The 18196-nt window shown below is 38.5% G+C and overlaps 1 protein-coding gene across 1 annotated transcript in view; it reads right to left on the bottom strand.

Moving 5' to 3' along the window:
• tafa1a (TAFA chemokine like family member 1a) overlaps window positions 1-18196 on the bottom strand; it is a 47734-nt gene that overhangs the window by 27323 nt on the left and 2215 nt on the right. The window lies entirely within an intron of this gene.

The raw sequence follows: 18196 nt of genomic DNA, 5'->3' as shown, positions 1-18196 counted from the left end.
TTAAATCCCGCTTGTGTAGTTCTTTTTTTTTACTTTGCACCTGCTTATGATATATACTACCTTCTCCTGTATGAAAGTAAATTCCTCCTGATTGCATGATTTTTTTTTATGTTTCATGGGATCCAGGTCCTGATGCACAATTACAGTCTCAGCCAGATGCCCTGTTAATAACTGTCTAACAAGCTTTGTAGGAAAAAGATAAAAACAAAACAATATGTCTCCTTTTCATATCTAGACTTACTGTCCACTTTATTAGGAATATCTGCAAATTCATGCAGCCAATCAACACAATGCAGAAATTATACAGATACAAGTCAAGAGCTGAAGTTAATCTGCACATCAAACATCAGAATGCTGTTGTTGATCTTCTGATTATCCCACACTAAGGTATATAGAGTTTACAGAGAATGGTGCAGAAAACAAAAAACACTGAATGAGCGACAGTTTTGTGGGTGAAAGTGTTCCTCGTTGATATGAGACATCAGAGGAAAATGACCAGATTGGTTCAAGTTGCCAAGAAGGGCAGAGGAATCACTCTGTAGATATAATCACTCTGTGCAATCTGAATCATTTAAGCATGCACAAGCATTAACATGATGGGCTGTTGGATACATGTATAAAGTAGATAGTGACTGTATATTTGTATCCATTTAAAATGCATTATCTGTTCATTCTGATCAATGTATTCATTTTAATCCCTAAGGCAAAGCAGAGCTACAGATGAGCTACAGTCAGCAACAGTAACCTACAGAGTTTACTGGCAGATTTACTTCATCAATCGACCGCTCAGAGTACACACAAGTCAACACAAGAGCGATGGTGGAGCAGTGCTTAAGGCTTTGAACAAATCCCTGCACCCCCACTGCCACTGTTGTGTCCTTGAGCAACAACCTTAACTCTCAGCTGCTCAGTCGCTTTGGATGAAAAAACATCAGGCAACATAAAACATATATAACTGTGAATTTAAAATAAGGGGGGCACGGTGGCTTAGTGGTTAGCACGTTCGCCTCACACCTCCAGGGTCGGGGTTTGATTCCCGCCTCCGCCTTGTGTGTGTGGAGTTTGCATGTTCTCCCCGTGCCTCGGGGGTTTCCTCTGGGTACTCCGGTTTCCTCCCCCGGTCCAAAGACATGCATGGTAGGTTGATTGGCATCTCTGGAAAATTGTCCATAGTGTGTGATTGTGTGAGTGAATGAGAGTGTGTGTGTGCCCTGCGATGGGTGTATCCTGCCTTGATGCCCGATGACGCCTGAGATAGGCACAGGCTCCCCGTGACCCGAGGTAGTTCGGATAAGCGGTAGAAAATGAGTGAGTGAGTGAGTGAGTTAGGAACCCCTGACAATTTCCATGATTTTCATTTATAAATATTTGGGTGTTTGGATCAGCAATTTCATTTTGATCTATCAAATAACTGAAGGACACAGTAATATTTCAGTAGTGAAATGAGGTTTATTTAATTAACAGGAAATGTGCAATATGCATCAAAACGAAATTAGACAGATGCATAAATTTGGGCACCCTTGCCATTTTGTTGATTTGAATACCTGTAACTACTTAGCACTGATTAACTGGAACACACAATTGGTTTGGTGAGCTCATTAAGTCTTAAACTTCATAGAGAGGTGCATCCAATCATGAGAAAAGGTATTTAAGGTGGCCAATTGCAAGTTGTTGTTCTCTTTGAGGGGGGCACGGTGGCTTAGTGGTTAGCACGGTCGCCTCACACCTCCAGGGTTGGGGGTTCGATTCCCACCTCCACCTTGTGTGTGTGGAGTTTGCATGTTCTCCCCGTGCCTCGGGGGTTTCCTCCGGGTACTCCGGTTTCCTCCCCCGGTCCAAAGACATGCATGGTAGGTTGATTGGCATCTCTGGAAAATTGTCCATAGTGTGTGATTGTGTGAGTGAATGAGAGTGTGTGTGTGCCCTGCGATGGGTTGGCACTCCGTCCAGGGTGTATCCTGCCTTGATGCCCGATGACGCCTGAGATAGGCACAGGCTCCCCGTGACCCGAGGTAGTTCGGATAAGCGGTAGAAAATGAGTGAGTGAGTGAGTGAGTGAGAGTGAGTGTTCTCTTTGACTTTCCTCTGAAGAGTGGCAACATGGAGGCCTCAAAACAACTCTCAAATGACCTGAAAACAAAGATTGTTCAACATTATGGTTTAGGGTAAAGCTACAAAAAGTTATCGGAGAGATACAGTATAAGCTGTCAGTGTCCACTGTGAGGAACATAGTGAGGAAATGGAAGACCACAGGCACAGTTCTTGTTAAGGCCAGAAGTGGCAGGCCACATAAAATATTGGAGAGGCAAAGGCGAAGGATGGTGAGAACGGTCAAAAACAGCCCACAGACCACCTCCAAAGAGCGCACTTTGCACAAGGTGAAGCTGTACGGGAGAGTGATGCGAAAGAAGTGATGCTCTTCTGCACACACGCCAGAGTCGCTTGAGGTATGTAAACGCACATTTGGACAAGCCAGCTTCATTTTGAAATAAGGTGCTGTGAAGTGATGAAACAAAGATTGAGATATTTGGTCATAACAAGGGGCGTTATGCATGGTGGCAAAAGAACACAGCATTACAAGAACAACACTTGCTACCCACAGTAAAATTTGGTGGAGGTTCCATCATGCTGTGGGGCTGTGTGGCCAGTGCCGGTACTGGGAATCTGATTAAAGTTGAGGGTCGCGTTGGATTCCACTCAATATCAGCAGATTCTTGAGAATAATGTTGAGGAATCAGGCACAAAGTTGAAGTTACGCCGGGGCTGGATATTTCAACAAAACAACCACCCAAAACACTGCTCAAAAACTACTCGGGCATTTATGCAGAGGAACAAGTACAATGTTCTGGAATGGCCATCCCAGACCCCAGACCTGAATATCATTGAACATCTGTGGGGTGATTTGAATCCATGTCCATGCTCGATAACAATCAAACTTAACTGAACTGGAGCTGTTTTGTAAGGAGGAATGGTCCAAAATACATTCATCCAGAATCCAGACACTCATTACAGGCTATAGGAAGCGTCTAGAGGCTGTTATTTCGGCTAAAAAAGGCTCTACAAAATATTGATGGGATTTCTCTGTTGGGGTGCCCAAATTTATGCACCTGTCTAATTTAGTTTTGATGCATATTGCACATTTCCTGTTAATTAAATAAACCTCATTTCACTACTGAAATATTACTGTGTCCTTCAGTTATTTGATAGATCAAAATGAAATTGCTGATCCAAACACCCAAATATTTATAAATGAAAATCATGGAAATTGTCAGGGGTTCCTAAACCTTTGCATATGACTGTAATATATATATATATATATATATATATATATATATATATATATATATATATATATATATATATATATATATATATATACATCAAGATGCTGTAAGTGTAAGAACACCAGGAGTGTTTTGAGGGCTTGCCCCACACATCCAACACATGTTCTAGAATAATTACAGACTGTCCATTTACATTTACAAGTTTCTAGACCGAATTTAACAATTATACATTTTGTATCTAATTAAGCAGAAAATGTCTGATTCAGTAAGAACGTGCCAAAACCATTCAGGCTTAATCTCCTATAAATAATTCATTCATTCATCTTCTACCGCTTATCCGAACTACCTCGGGTCACGGGGCGCCTGTGCCTATCTCAGGCGTCATCGGGCATCAAGGCAGGATTCACCCTGGACGGAGTGCCAACCCATCGCAGGGCTCTCCTATAAATGCAGATATAAAATACAAGAACTTGTGCTAGTTATGTTGAGTCACATTACAGGCAGTGCTACAGGCATTCAAGGAGGTAAGATGCTATTTTAACACCTAATTCCTGCAGCCTGATGGACGGCAGATATAATAATGGACCATTTAAATACTCTTTATGAGTAATAGTCATAATTAATTATTTTTTAAACAATAACACAATATGAAGTTGTATTGTTGTTTTTTTTTCTTTTGGTTTTTTTTTTGTATGTGGACACATTTTAATGATCACAAAGTGTCTCTTCAACAGCACGAGAGATTTCAATTCAGGCACTGGCCTTTCAAATTAATTCAGCTATTATTTTCACAATGTGCAGAGTTTACACATGGGTGAAGCAAATATCAGTTGCGAGTCTGAGGAAGCCAGTCAAAGATCGCAAAAGCAGACAGGAGGGTTATGGAAAACCTTACATGCTCCAGAGCACTGCCATCCACGCATGGTGTGGAAAACCAGTTTGCTCAGGGTGTCCTGTTTTAAAAAGAAAAATCAAATAGAAAATGCAGATCGTCTCCGAATGCAGTGTGAGCCTGTGCTGAGTTTGGATGAATGCAAGCAATATGAAAAAATATAAAGAGAGAGAAGGAGACAGGAGATGTGCAAGGAGAAGAGAAGGGACTGGGCTGGTGAGTTGGTGAGTTGGAGAGTGCGAGGCACAACAGAGCAGAGTCAGCGAGCGAGGGAATATTTCGACCCCGTCAGTATGTGCGCCCTCAAAACCAGTAAGTCTGTCACATTCAGAGAAAGGATGCAGCACAAGCTGCAGAGAGTGGAACTGATCTAGGACATGAAATCATATTCAACCTGTGCTGAAGGGCCTTAAGAAAAGCTGTGCCAATGTGGAAATAACATGCAGGCTTTGTTTGGGCAGCATGATGCATCCTGTGCTTATGCCATCTAACTACAATTCCTCCTCCCATATGTGAGGGTCAAATAAAGTTAAAGTAAAAGGATGAAAGTAAAAGAAATAAGGGACTACAAATGCTCGATCACAGTGTTTCAGACATCCATGTTATACTGAAATAATAACACTAGCAGAAGTATTTTAAGGCGACTTAACATTTGATATAATCTTGGAGACATTTTGCCAGTTCTGATTAATTGAAATCAATGTAAAACTGATTTGTTCAACACTTCAATGTACACACATTAGCCACTTTACTAGCATTCATGCAGTTATCCAATCAGCCAATAAGACAGCAGCAGAGTGCACGAAATAAAGCTAATAGAGTTCAAGAGATAAAGTTAATGATCACATCGTAAATTTGACCTCAATGTCTTAGACCATAGTGTGGTTGTTGATGCCAGACAAGCTGGTTTGAGTATTTCAGAAACTCCTGGGATTTTCACACACAACTGTCTCCAGAATTTACACAGAATGGTGAAAAAAAATCAAAAAAGGTTCTGCAGGCAGAAACATCTTGTTGATGACATAACTCGAGAACGAGAATAGCCAGACCTGTTTCTGCTGACAGGAAGCCTCACTCAAATAGGCTCTCTATACAACTGTGGTGAGCAGAAAAGCATCTCAGAACATACGACATGCAAAACGTTAACAAAATAGACTTCATGTTAAAACTAAAATGAAATTCCTGGTTACATTTGCACTTCTGGCCAAATAGTACACAGTTACAAAAGAGAATAATTTATGATTGAGCTATTCACTGTCACCCAGATAAGGATGAGTTCCCTTTTGAGTCTGATTTCTCGTAAGGTTTCTTCCTAATAAGGTCTAAGGAGACTTTTTCCTTGCCACAGTTGCCTCTGATGTGCCTATTGGAGATAAATTCCAAATTTATCATTTATAATTTATATTCTAAATGTATATATATTTCTGTAAAGCTGCCTTGTGATAATGTGCATTGTTAAAGGCATTGTACAAATTAAACTGAATTGAACTGACCCAGGTTCACCAAAACTAGATGATTGGTTTAAATTTAGGTGAGCTGTTAAACCGGCAGTATACAGTATATAAAACCATTGTAGTTGCTGGCACCCTTCAAAATTGCCTGGCAAAATTGATTGTATAAAATAAACATCTACATAAAAATCTACATAGTGTCTACACACTTTTGGCCATATAGGGAAACTGTTTTAAAGTACAAGTTTAAATAACGAAGCATACAAGCATACTGTCTTTATTTATAATGATGAAGGTGAGGGAAGAGCCTAAAGATCACAGAATTGCACAGTGCGATTAATTCATGAGGTTCTGAACTTTCTATCTGTCAAAATCTATCTTTTTTGTATATTATCTATTTTAGATATATTTATATATGTAAAGCTCACTGAGTTTTTAAAGTCATTGTTTTCCACTTATACCGTTGCCAATTTCCGCCCACTAGTTAGGAGCCAATGCATATTTTCAAACTGTTTCTCACAGAACATACTGAACACAGTAACTGGTTTCTTCTTTAAACATAAGCTAACAGACATCTCTAATTGGCTAGCCAAGCTTCAGTCATGCAGTGTAAAAGAATAGCACACTGATTTCTACAATTACAATGAGATCAGATATGAAATTTTGTAGGATTTTATACCGTTAATAAATTGCTGACTGCGATCTTTTATTCCACCCTCCTGTATATAAGACTATGTTAGAAACCCTGTTGGATGCAGACATGCATCTTCTTCCACATGCTGTCTTCCACAGCAGTCTACAGTAATTAGGAGAGCTTTACTACCTCACTGAGGTTATGAAGGGGCCGGCAGAGAGGCCTCCTCATATGTTAAACAAGCCAAACAATTTTCCACTTAACATTTTAGAGATGTGTTTCAAACAAAGACAATTATATGGTGAGGGCTTCGGCCCACGTACGTTCGTAATTGAGACATGAGAGCTAGCCGAAAGGGCTAACTCAATTTTCTCTGGTAGGTAGAGCCAGACTGAAGCACATACACCATGTATTATTCAAAGCTGAGGTGAGCTGAATCCACTGGTACTTAAATTCTTTCAAAAATAAAAAAGGTCTTGGATTGTTGAGCCAGCTAAGCCTGCTATAACCGTTAAGTCTACTGTTTTACCCAACATCCTGAAAAACATACCACAAAACAGAGTAATTTGAGTGGATGCTGTCTTTGTCTCAGTTACACTCAGCGCTCCTTCAAAGAGCATTGCTCTGCACTGTACAGCGACTTTTTTCTTCATGTAGTTTGACGGTGCTTGCTGCTAAAAAAATTCAGATATGCAAATGAAATTGAGTACAACTAAGAACGCTTCAGCACACAAACAGCACAAATGTGTGTACATGAGCATTTATCTGGAATATGGGCTCTGCCGTGTTGCTGACGCACAGCATGAAGTACTAATCTCCACTAAAACTGTACAGATTTCTTCAATGGTGCGTTAATTCACGTCATTGCCCACCTTTTGGACCAAGTTAGTGTTTAAATATGCTGGTCAAAAGACACTTGACCATCACATGCATATATGTTTGTTAATCTTCCTATTCCAGAGTTAGTCTCCCTTTAATGTTATAATAACCTCCACTCCTCTGAGAAGCCTTTCTGTTACATTTTAGACGGTGCTGTGACTGGTTTTGTCCATTCAGCTTCATGAGCGTTTGTGAGGACAGGCACACATGTTGGTGCACAGCTGGCGTCCCAGTCCATCCACTTGAGGTTTTTCACGTAGCCTCAGCACACCATGTTTTTATGGAGCGTACTTTGTGCACAGGGGCATTGTTATGCTAAAAAGGTTTGGGCCTTCTACTCCCAGCCCAGGGAAAGATGTAATTCCACCGTATACAGTGACATTCTATATAATTGTTTGCTTCCAGCAACTTATCAGCAACATTTTGGGAAAGGCCCATATTTTGGTGAGTCCACATGCTTAGTATGTTTAACAAAAATCTATTTGAGCATTACTTTTTGTTACTTAAGTGAAAATTCTGCCTTTAATTTCCATGGGTCTTTTTGACAGTGTAGAGTTTTATATAATAAAGTCGAAGGTCTAAGTAATGGCAATTACTTCTGAAATGTATCCAGGTGATTTTCACAACAAAATGATCCAGGATCATGCCATAGTAGCGTAACAATACAAATAGAGGACAACAATCTGATTATATTATAATATTATTCAGAAACAGATCTGAGATAAATATATCCAAAGCAAGAAAATCCTAACCCTACATTGACACTGAGAAACTAATGTCTAATCCTGGAATATAGGATTATATTTGATATATATTATATTTATATTATATTATATTATATGATAGTCACTACCCTGCTGCCATATTAAGGAAGCTTCAGGAAGTTCAGAATGCATCAGACCGTATCCTTACTAAGAAAAAAAGCAGGTTGCTATGGTTTTATTCAAGCTAAAGTGGCTGCCTATTAAGTCCCACTTTGACAACAATGTCCTGCTCATGACATTTGTAGCTCTGAAAAGTTCAGTGCCGTTTTAAACACTACAGTCCACTTTGCTCAGATAAAGGCTGACCAACTGTTATACCAAAAGTTCAACTGAAAGATGTTTTTCTTAGCCTTATGTACATATATGTATATATATATATATATATATATATATATATATATATATATATATATATATATATATATATATATGCTTTCTCAATAACTCTTTTTAAATCTAAAAAATATTTTTTTATTAGACCTTATATATATATATATATATATATATATATATATATATATATATATATATATATATATATATATATATATATATATATTTCTTTTGCTTTTGTTATTTAATTTGGCATACTCTTGGTTCTTGTGCTTTTATAATGAAAGCACTTTGAGCAATGAACTTGAACTTCTAAACGAAATAGTCTAATTTAGTTGTAATGGTAATTAGTCATTTAAATGCCTGTCTGAGTGACCAAGTCATAAGTGGCATAAGTGGAAAAAGACATTTTAAAAATGGCAAAACTGACAGGTTTGCACTTATATATAATCTCAATACTGTCCAAGAGGAAACACCATGTCAGTGTCATTAATGGCTATGTTTAAGCATGCACATTCATAAGCTTTAAATCTCTCCCTGACAAAGCCTTAGAGACAGGCTGTATGGTTTTGTTAGTGTTTTAGTTTCCTGCATTCTCTCCTGCACAATGAGGCCTGAATCACACTGGGCCAATTTAACTCTCATTACAAAGATTAGTGCTCATGCAGCCCAGGGCATGAAGAAAAAAAAAATAATATGTCTTAATTCAAGCCTAGCTCAGTTGTAGCTCTGCTTATTTGCATTACTGAGATGACTGTACATGCAGTTGGAGCTGGACTGCGTAACATGACTTGTTAAGTCCATATATTGGAGCTAAAAGATATTCATATTCATTTGTTTGTGTTCATTTGTAATTCAATTTTTCAGATGTTGTGACCTACATAAACATTAAACCTGTACAAATTTGTAAATGCAAATGACAAAAATAACCCTGGTATCTACTTTCAGTATCTTTCAGTAAACCTAGTTCTGAATTTAATTACTCAAATATAAATTGGTCTTGCGGACCGTGGCATGTTTTGCCCCCTTGAGCTTGTCTGAAGGGAAAGTTCTCTCTGAAAAGCTTCACTGTGTCTTTCTGTCACTCTGGTAAAACTCAGTAGAGCAGAATATCTGCAGCACCTCTCTCACATCTCTCACAACACCATCTTGCCTTCCCTCTTTCTTCATTTGAAGTGTCTTTCCATGTGGTGAAGAATAAACACTTATATTTCATACTGCATGGTAGGAAATAAGGGTTTATTATCGGTGGGGAGACAGTGGTGAGCTTTAACACTTAAAAGTTTTTGTCCTTTTTTTCACTTTTACCAAAGCAAAAAAAAAAGCAGGCAGGAAAACACGATAGCACTCACCATCTATACAAATCGAAAATGAAGAGAAGAACGACAAAAGCATTTTTATAAAGTGAAGCATTATCAGACTCTTTACACTCTTCAAAGAGATTTCTCAAAATTTGACATGCAAAATATGAGAAGCAATAAACGGTCGTCCTGTAGCAAATTCACACTGAATTCCTGTGTCATTCCCATTTATGTTAAAACAACTCAATTTCCACTAAAATTTCCTTCTCACTAAAGCTGCGATTACTCCTATTAGTGGTATGGCAAGCTTTCTGATTGATTACCACCCTGTTTGCTAATAGCACTTAAGCATGCTAAACAATTACTGCACTTTGCTAGAGGTTCTGCTGCAGGGATAGAAGGGTGGAGTCACCCCCAAACACAGCGACTCCACGTTGCATGTTTATTAATGTTCTGAGATTCTATAGGAAGGTAGAGGGCTGAGAAGAAGCCAGTGTGGGAGGGCTGAGTGCAGAATAATCATTTAAGCTGTAGGCAACCAAAATCCATTTTCCCAACCGCGACCTGTACGGTTTTCAATTATTCGTGCTGTTTAAACAATTACACATGAACACATTTGTGTTACGCACTCTGCATTATTCATCAAATCCAGTGGGGAAAGAAGTTTGGCTCCAAGAAGGCAACACAAAATTTTACACCCACAGATGTGGGAAGGAGCTGAAAAGTCAGAAAGAATGCGCAGGTGTAAGGTTCAGCACTGGTGTACGTTGTTCTATTTTAGGGTTTGTATGCATTTTTTATTTTAGTTTGAGAAGTAATTAAAAATTCTCATTTACGGTTAAGGCTATGGTTACATTAAATCATATTTCTCAGGTTATATACATTAAAGTTGTCAAACTAAAAGGGCGGCGGTGGGTCGAGGGCGGTTATGGTCCCAAATAAAGCTACAGAAGAAATTATGACACAACAATGCTACAATCATGAAAGGTCAAGAGTCAAGAAAGCAAAATTAGCGATGCTTCGGAAGTGGAAATGCCAGTCAAGAGGTCATATATGTGAGGCCATGTATGCAGAATAGGGCAGCAAACGTAGAGGTTGTCTTCATGTGCTGGACGAAGCATGTGTCTAAATCACCCTCTCGAGTAATAGAGAAGGTTTGCTAGTTGGTTAGAATTGGCAAGACTACTTTTACCTAATTGTGCAGCAAAATAACAAAAACAATATTTTATTTTTCAGGTTTAATCAACAATGTTTCAAAATAATAGTATGATTTCACTTAAATAAAGTAACTATAGAAATATAAGACTGGAATGTCACTTTTGCCAAATTCAGGATTTCTCAGATCAGCTCGTATACAGTATATATATTTAGTTCTCCTATATTAGATTAGACTAAATTTAACTTCGACAGATTCCATTCCTTCAACAGAAACCATTTATGACTTATCATATGTTTCGTGTACTTTCATGCTGAATTTAGCTCAGAAAAGCTGACTGACACACCATTTGTATTCTTTCCTGAAACTCAAGAATCCATTGCTATTCTGGATAAGACTCACTCCTGGTAGAACCTGGCTGCTGCACCACTATGTGATTCAAAGTGCAGTCACTGTAATCCATAAATCATAGGAGCACCATTTTTTCACCCAAGAAATCATATGATGCATTTCCATTCAGAGAGAGCTGGAGGATTTTAAAGTTAGACGATGCATGCTCTAACCGAACGCTCTGCTCTGGCTGCACGCTTTCTAATTCTGGAGCTGTCTACATTTGTTTCCCCAAACAAACACATTTACAACTCCATTAAAAACTCTAAAAAAAAAAAAAGATTATTTGGCTATGCATGACTGCTTCTCTTTTTTTTTTGTTGTTGTTGTTTCGATTATAGGGCACCAAATCATCCAACATGGGAAAAGTCACCAGTTTACTGATGTGGTTCTGTCACCATACAGTACGCCAAATGAGTCCATTTCATAAATCGGTGAGATATTTTGGGTCGGTGGGATGATTGTTATTAAAAGGAAATAAGGAAATACAATTTCTCAGAGTTTCACAAGCTGGGAGATTTGTGTAGCCCTAAAACAAGTCATACAAGGATAAACTATATAAATCTTAATCTTGAACAGATTTAAATGTACATGTATGGCATATAAATTGACATTTTTGTCAGACATCATTATCCAGATCTAACTATAAAAGTGCTTTGAAATATCTAGCAATGAAGACATCCTGATTTTGGTTCACTGGGTCACGGATTATAATAGCATGAGTCTAAAAACTCTGTTGGCAGCCAGAAGAGCAAAAAAAAAAAGACAGCACAGAAAACTAGATTTTTTAAAGTGTTCCAGGAAGAGGTAGATCTTTAGAAGTTGTTTGAAGCAGCCAGTGTATCAGCTCTTTGGACATCTAGAGAAAGAAGAGTAAAGAGTCTCTCAGAACAGAGAAGAGTCTTGATGCCTACCTTCCTGAGAGATGGTAGGACCAGTAGAGCAGTGCTGGAGGATCTGAGATAACATGGTGCAGTGTACTTTGTGTTATACCAGCTTTGAGGTAAGAGGGTACTGCTCTGTTTTGGGCTGTGTAGGCAAGCATCGGTATTCTAAATCTGACGAGCGCAGCTTAAGGAAGCCAGTGGAGGAATCGTAGCACTTGGGTGGTGTGGGAGAACTTAGAAAGGTTGAAAACGTAGCTGATGGTGGGTGGTGCAGCAGGTAGCATTGTTGACTCACAGATCTAAAGTTCCTGGTTGGATGTCAGTGTGCTTATTCATGTTTTCTTAGGTTTATTCTACCTAGCCTGTAGGTGGTTGGACTACTAATGTGCCCCTATGTGTGAATGAGTGTGCAAATGTGTGGTGTTTAATTTGGATGCCTCGTACCCAGGGTTCCAGGCATATGCTCTGACACTGTCTGGGATAAAGCAGTTACAAAGATGAATGAATGAATGAATGAATGAATGAATAGATATCTGTTTTATATTTGCAGAATTCAAGAAATCAATGTAGAATAATAAGATTCTGAAGCTAGTAATAAAAAAGTGTGTGCACAAAGTCAAATTCTGTAGATTTTATACTATTTACCATTAAATTAAATTGCTTTTTTTCCCTTCAAGACACCGCACAATTAACTTCAATACATAGAACTTATTACTTAAATAAATAAATAGATTATTGGGCAGTAAACAATATACTAAAAAAAATATATGTTAAAAAAATGTAGCATTATACCATAGTAATATCTAATAATTAAATCTTGTCACCTACAAACTTTTTAGAGCGAGTGACTAAGATACAGCTCCGCTAAATTTAACATAATTACAAATGAACCACAGATCAAAGAATGAGGATTCAAATTGATGGCGCTGTGATTCAGTTTCTCAGGAGGTGAAAGCAGGTGACATTAGATCGGATTAGTATTCATAGACACCGAGAAAGAGGGGGAAAGACAGGGAGTTTGACAGAGCAAGAAAAAGAGACAGAAAGAGAAAGTAGCACGCAGCAGATGGAGAAGAGCCGAGGGTCAGAAGTGTACGCTGGTGCCATTGTTCCTGCAGGGAGACGCCTCTGTCAGAAAGGATGGATGGATGAGGCAGAGATGGATGTCAGGCTCTCTGATAGAATAATGTACCTTCAGGACCTGGGTTATGTAAGACTATTAAGCTGTCACAGTGTGCCAGAGTGCATGCAGGCATATAACCTTTGTTTTGCCAGAGATGAAAAAAAAAACCCTCCATTTCTGTGTTTGCTTTCAGTGTGGGCACACAAGCAGCAATGCTTCATGAAGAAAGAAACGAGAGAGCCTCTTCTGCTGCTTTCACTCCTCTGATATATTTAATACACACAAGAGCGAGTAAGATGTGGCGCCTCAGCCGGGGCCCTGATTCTGTCAGAGATGTTTTGTAGCAAACACAATGGGCAGCGCGAACACGCCTTCAATCTCTGTTTAGTGCTCAGCTAATGCTTTAAGATGAATTAAAATAACAGGGCTGTGTTTCATTTACAAGTTCCACAGTAATAACATGCAGAAAAGGGTTTGTGGAGCTGTGTGGCTTATTGCGATATAAAATTAGAACGGAGCTCCCGGTATGGCATTGTGTGCATGTACAAAATAAATTATATGTATAGGAAATTACAGTGCATGTAAATTACTGTTATATTTTCTTCATCCAAACAGAATAGAAAAACTAGAATTAGAAAAACTGGAAAGACACATATTTCCCATTCCTATTCGCAAAAAGAAGAAAAAAGTAAAAGAAAAAAGAAAAAAAAGAAGAAAAAGGTATTCTTCAGTTTGTCCCTCTGGAGGAACCCTTTCTGCAGGTTCTACTTAAAACCCAAAATCATAGGAGTTTTCTTTCAGACATGTTTCTGCATAGACCTGATTTAGAGCCATAAACCATCTTAACAACCCCAGAAGAACCATTTGTTCTGAAAGTGGAGTTTCTTCAAATTTGACATCTTTCTGGCTCAGAAATGAGTTCCATTCCATGTACGAACAGAGCGCTGCAGATTTAGCTAAAATGCAACTCACGAGACATACAGTTTCAACACAGCAGGTGAGTTGGATGGATGGAAGGAACAAAAAACTGCAGTTCACTGCAATTGCACTTCACCTCACATTGAACAGTTTGCCCAAAGGATTACAAACTGCTTTGTTTAATGGCAAATGTCTAGCAACCTATCCAAAGTACCATGACTATGGATCATCTAGAGATCATCAGAGAGCCATCGCTTTAAAAAAAAAAAAAGCCTGGTTAAAGACAGAGACATATTGATCAAGGTGCTCTTCAGTAATGCTACAGAGCCCTCTACTGATTTACACAGTCACTAACGATCATGTCAGTGAAGCCTTTAATGTGATTACCATCCTGGAAGGCTTGCTCTCTCATCAGCTACATGCTAAGTAGGAAAAACTATATTGCAGTATATTTAAGCAGTGAAAATAGTTTGCTCTTTTTTTTTATCTGACATCCAAAAACAGTGCCCTAAAATCTGACCACGAAAATAATGAACGCTGAATACATTATTGAATACATTCTAAAATGGTATTTCTAAATGCCTTCACAGAACACTAACAAGGGAACAAAACAGATTTGCTGAATAATGAACATAAAACCAGAAATGGTATTTAATTCTTTGTGCTGAGTTGAACTCCTTAAATCTGACCACAAGGAAATAAATACAGTTTATATGTAGTTTGCTGTTAATTATGCAGGAAATTTATTCTGCTCTCTCAATAGCATTTCAGTGAAAGCTTTTACTTCCTGCAGGGTTGCCTCCAGGGGTGCGCTGTCTTTATAGATTAGTGTACAGTAGGTAAAGTGTGGTTACTTTCGGTATCTGGCGAGTCCGTATTCTGACAGCAAAACATGCTGCTTATGTATGCATGACAAACATCATCTGCTTTGTCCGGATTCTGCAGTCCACGCTGAATAAAGTCCCATGAATTTGCCGTGATTCACCCGCTGTTGCCGGTCCGTCTGAGACTCGGAGGGGGCGAACAGCCGGTGGAACATCTGTGGACAGAGCTGCTCCCCTCATCACCTACTCACTCTGTCTCTCTCTCTCAGTCTTTCTGTCTCTCTGCTCTTCATCAAATTCAGGCACATACATAATTATCTATTCTGATCCCAGCAGGTAGAAAAAGCAGTTCTGCAAGCCCTCCAAGCTGCCACAGCATGCGCACCACCGGCTGAATTTAAAACAAGCAAACAGTCTTGTGCCTATTTGTATTACTGTCCAAAAATACATCTGTAGCAGATGGACCTTAGAATGTGACCGTATTTATAACAAATAATACCAAATGAAATTAAATTTCAAAATCCTGGTTTTGTCACAGAGCATTGATAAAAGATGCAGTTTAGACTTTAAAAACTAAAGTCTAAACTGCAGTCAAATCCATGTCAGTTCATTACTGGATGAATTCAACATGAAATGCATCCATCCATTGAGATACTACTAGGAATAAAACTGAAACATGATACAAGATGAATAACAATCATTTCAGGGAGAAAATTGAATCAATATTTTCAGTTATAGTAACACAGAGACCTGCTACTCTCCTCCTGTTGATGATTTCCATGAGGTATATTGTTGCAATATTAATAACATATTCATCTGTTATGTCCAACACAGATTCTTTGCCCTGAATCTATTAGCGCTGAACCGCTGAACCTCATGTGGGATTGTAATGAAATCTGCACTTATGTAAGCTGTACCAGGAATTCTCTTTATCCTGCTGGAAATTCTAATTCAAATATATGGATTTCAGTAACTGTTTAGAATGCTTGAGGAAAATCTTTGACTCGAATACAAGGAAGCGTTCTGTATCCGCTATTCATAATTTGAGAGATCATTTTGGTCACACCAATAGTTTCGATTAAATGGCCAACCAGTAATAATTCATGACCTGCCAAACCTGAAAGCACCAAATACTATTACTATTACTACACACACACACACACGCACACACAATCGGTATTTTCCGAGTGCTGATATTCTAAGGCATGAAGGTGACAGGACACAATGATCATAATAGTACATAAATGTAGCACTTAACTGCCTGAGCCAGCTGACAGCACAGCAGATGTGAGCGATTTGTGCTATTGGTATCAATTGATTTTCTGTTTTTTTTTCCTTTTCAGCCTTTCTTCTGCTTTAGGGCTTTACAACATGCACGTCTCAGTACATTGAACGGTATCGATCCCGTGGAAGGTATAGACAGGGTTTGATCCCACCACACAGTCGAGTCTCAAATACAAACATAGATGCTGAAATAGAATGTTATTTTGTACAAAGTGATGTTAGAGTGAAGTGGCATCATTATGATCATAGAAGAAAAACATAGCTACAGTATGTGTTTTAACCTCAAAGACCCATTTCTCTGTAGGGAAAGTTCAGAGCTTCTGCTTGGTTATTGATGCAAGACTTTTTTGTAAAATAGGACCAAATCAGGCAATTCCAACCAGCGTGCTCTCTCCTGCAGAGCTCTTTCTGATTTTATATCTGATTTTTAAAAATCATTTAAACCTGAAGGGGCATAATGGATTACTGCTTAGCACATTTGCCCTGCACCTTGGGGGTTGGGGGTTTGATTCCATCTGCCGTGTGTGTGTGTGTGTGTGTGTGTGTGTGTGATTTGCCCTGAAATAAGTTAACACCCCTGCCTTATCCCCTAGGATAGACTCCAGATTCTCATAGACATTGTGTATGGGTGACTTGATATAGAAAATGGATGGAATTTAAACCTTTTTTTAACATAAACTACTAATTAGGTCTAAACCTTGCTTTGATCTTTCACATTCATTTATTTTCGTTAACTAATTTGCTTTGTTTGAGGTGGATCACATCCTATTGCAGGACCACTGGACATGAGTCAGTCCACCAGGCAGCATGTTTTTAAGACCTGGAAGGAAACCAGAGAACAAAGAGGAAGCCCACACTGACACTATCCATTGCACTTCTGCACTGTGTCGCCTTCCATTTAAAAAGACTATATAACACTGAAGCGTCAGTATGGTAATAACGTTGAGTGATAGACATCCAAAATCGAATTTGCTGATCTGACTGAGCACTGAATGTCTGCAGAAGCATACAAGCATAACAAAAACACCACAGCACAAAAGAACAGTTGCATACAGTATTCAATGAGTCTAAATTATAAATGTATTATTAAAGCCAATTTGCTCCTACTATAGATGGATATCGTGGTGCAGGAGCATCATTAACGTACACAGAAAACGTTTTATAGATGTTGCTTTAGAGGCCAGTTTCTGTATTTATAACTGTTTTGTTTTCATGGTTAATTAGAAATGAATAATAATCAAGAAAAAAATTTCATGAAAAGAAATGGAATACAAATGATTTTTCCCAGTTAGTCTACTGCCTATTGCTGAGCTTTTTAAAAGAAGTTATGTTTTTTTATGACAATATTTTCCATGTTTTAGTGTTTGAGAAGAAACATTGCTTATGAAGTATGAAACCAACTCCCAGACACCTGCCAACACCTGATACTGATCCAGCACCTACATTTAACACACACACACACACACACACACACACACACACACACACACACACACACACACACACACACACATTCTCCACCTCTTTAAACTATTTAAAAGAGGTTTTTCAGCTCAGCGTGCCACTGACACCTTAATCGCCTCAAACACTCCTCCATTTAAGTGGGAAAGGAATGTTCCATATGGACACATAAACACTGTCTCATGTGACTCATTTCTCAAGTTCCAAAGCACTAATGTGTTCTTACACAATGCTGAAAAGCTCATAAAAGCTCAATATGGGCAAATGTCTCACAACATTGTTATTCATATTTATGTTCTGCTGAAATTTCCCAAGCTAAAGCGCTTAACCTTACAATAATAGTGCCACATTTACCGGAGCAATAGATACTCTCACCCTCTGAAATGTTCTCCATGCAGCTCGATCTCAGACAAGACTCATAGTGAGCTGGACACTTCCTTTAGCGCTCGCCCCACTCTAATGAATAATCACTGTATAATCATAGACACAACCATTGCTAAATAATTAACCGCACATTTTATTGAAAAAAAAAAGAAATGATTCAGATCATTTAGTGTAAAATGCTTATATTATTCTTCAAGAGACTGAAAGATAAAATCAATTCCAATTGACGCT

The sequence above is a fragment of the Tachysurus vachellii genome, chromosome 19, assembly GCF_030014155.1.
Source record: "Tachysurus vachellii isolate PV-2020 chromosome 19, HZAU_Pvac_v1, whole genome shotgun sequence".
In the NCBI taxonomy this organism is placed as follows: domain Eukaryota; kingdom Metazoa; phylum Chordata; class Actinopteri; order Siluriformes; family Bagridae; genus Tachysurus; species Tachysurus vachellii.
The sequence above is the reverse complement of the archived record's forward strand: the minus strand, read 5'-3'. Positions and strand labels throughout refer to the sequence as shown.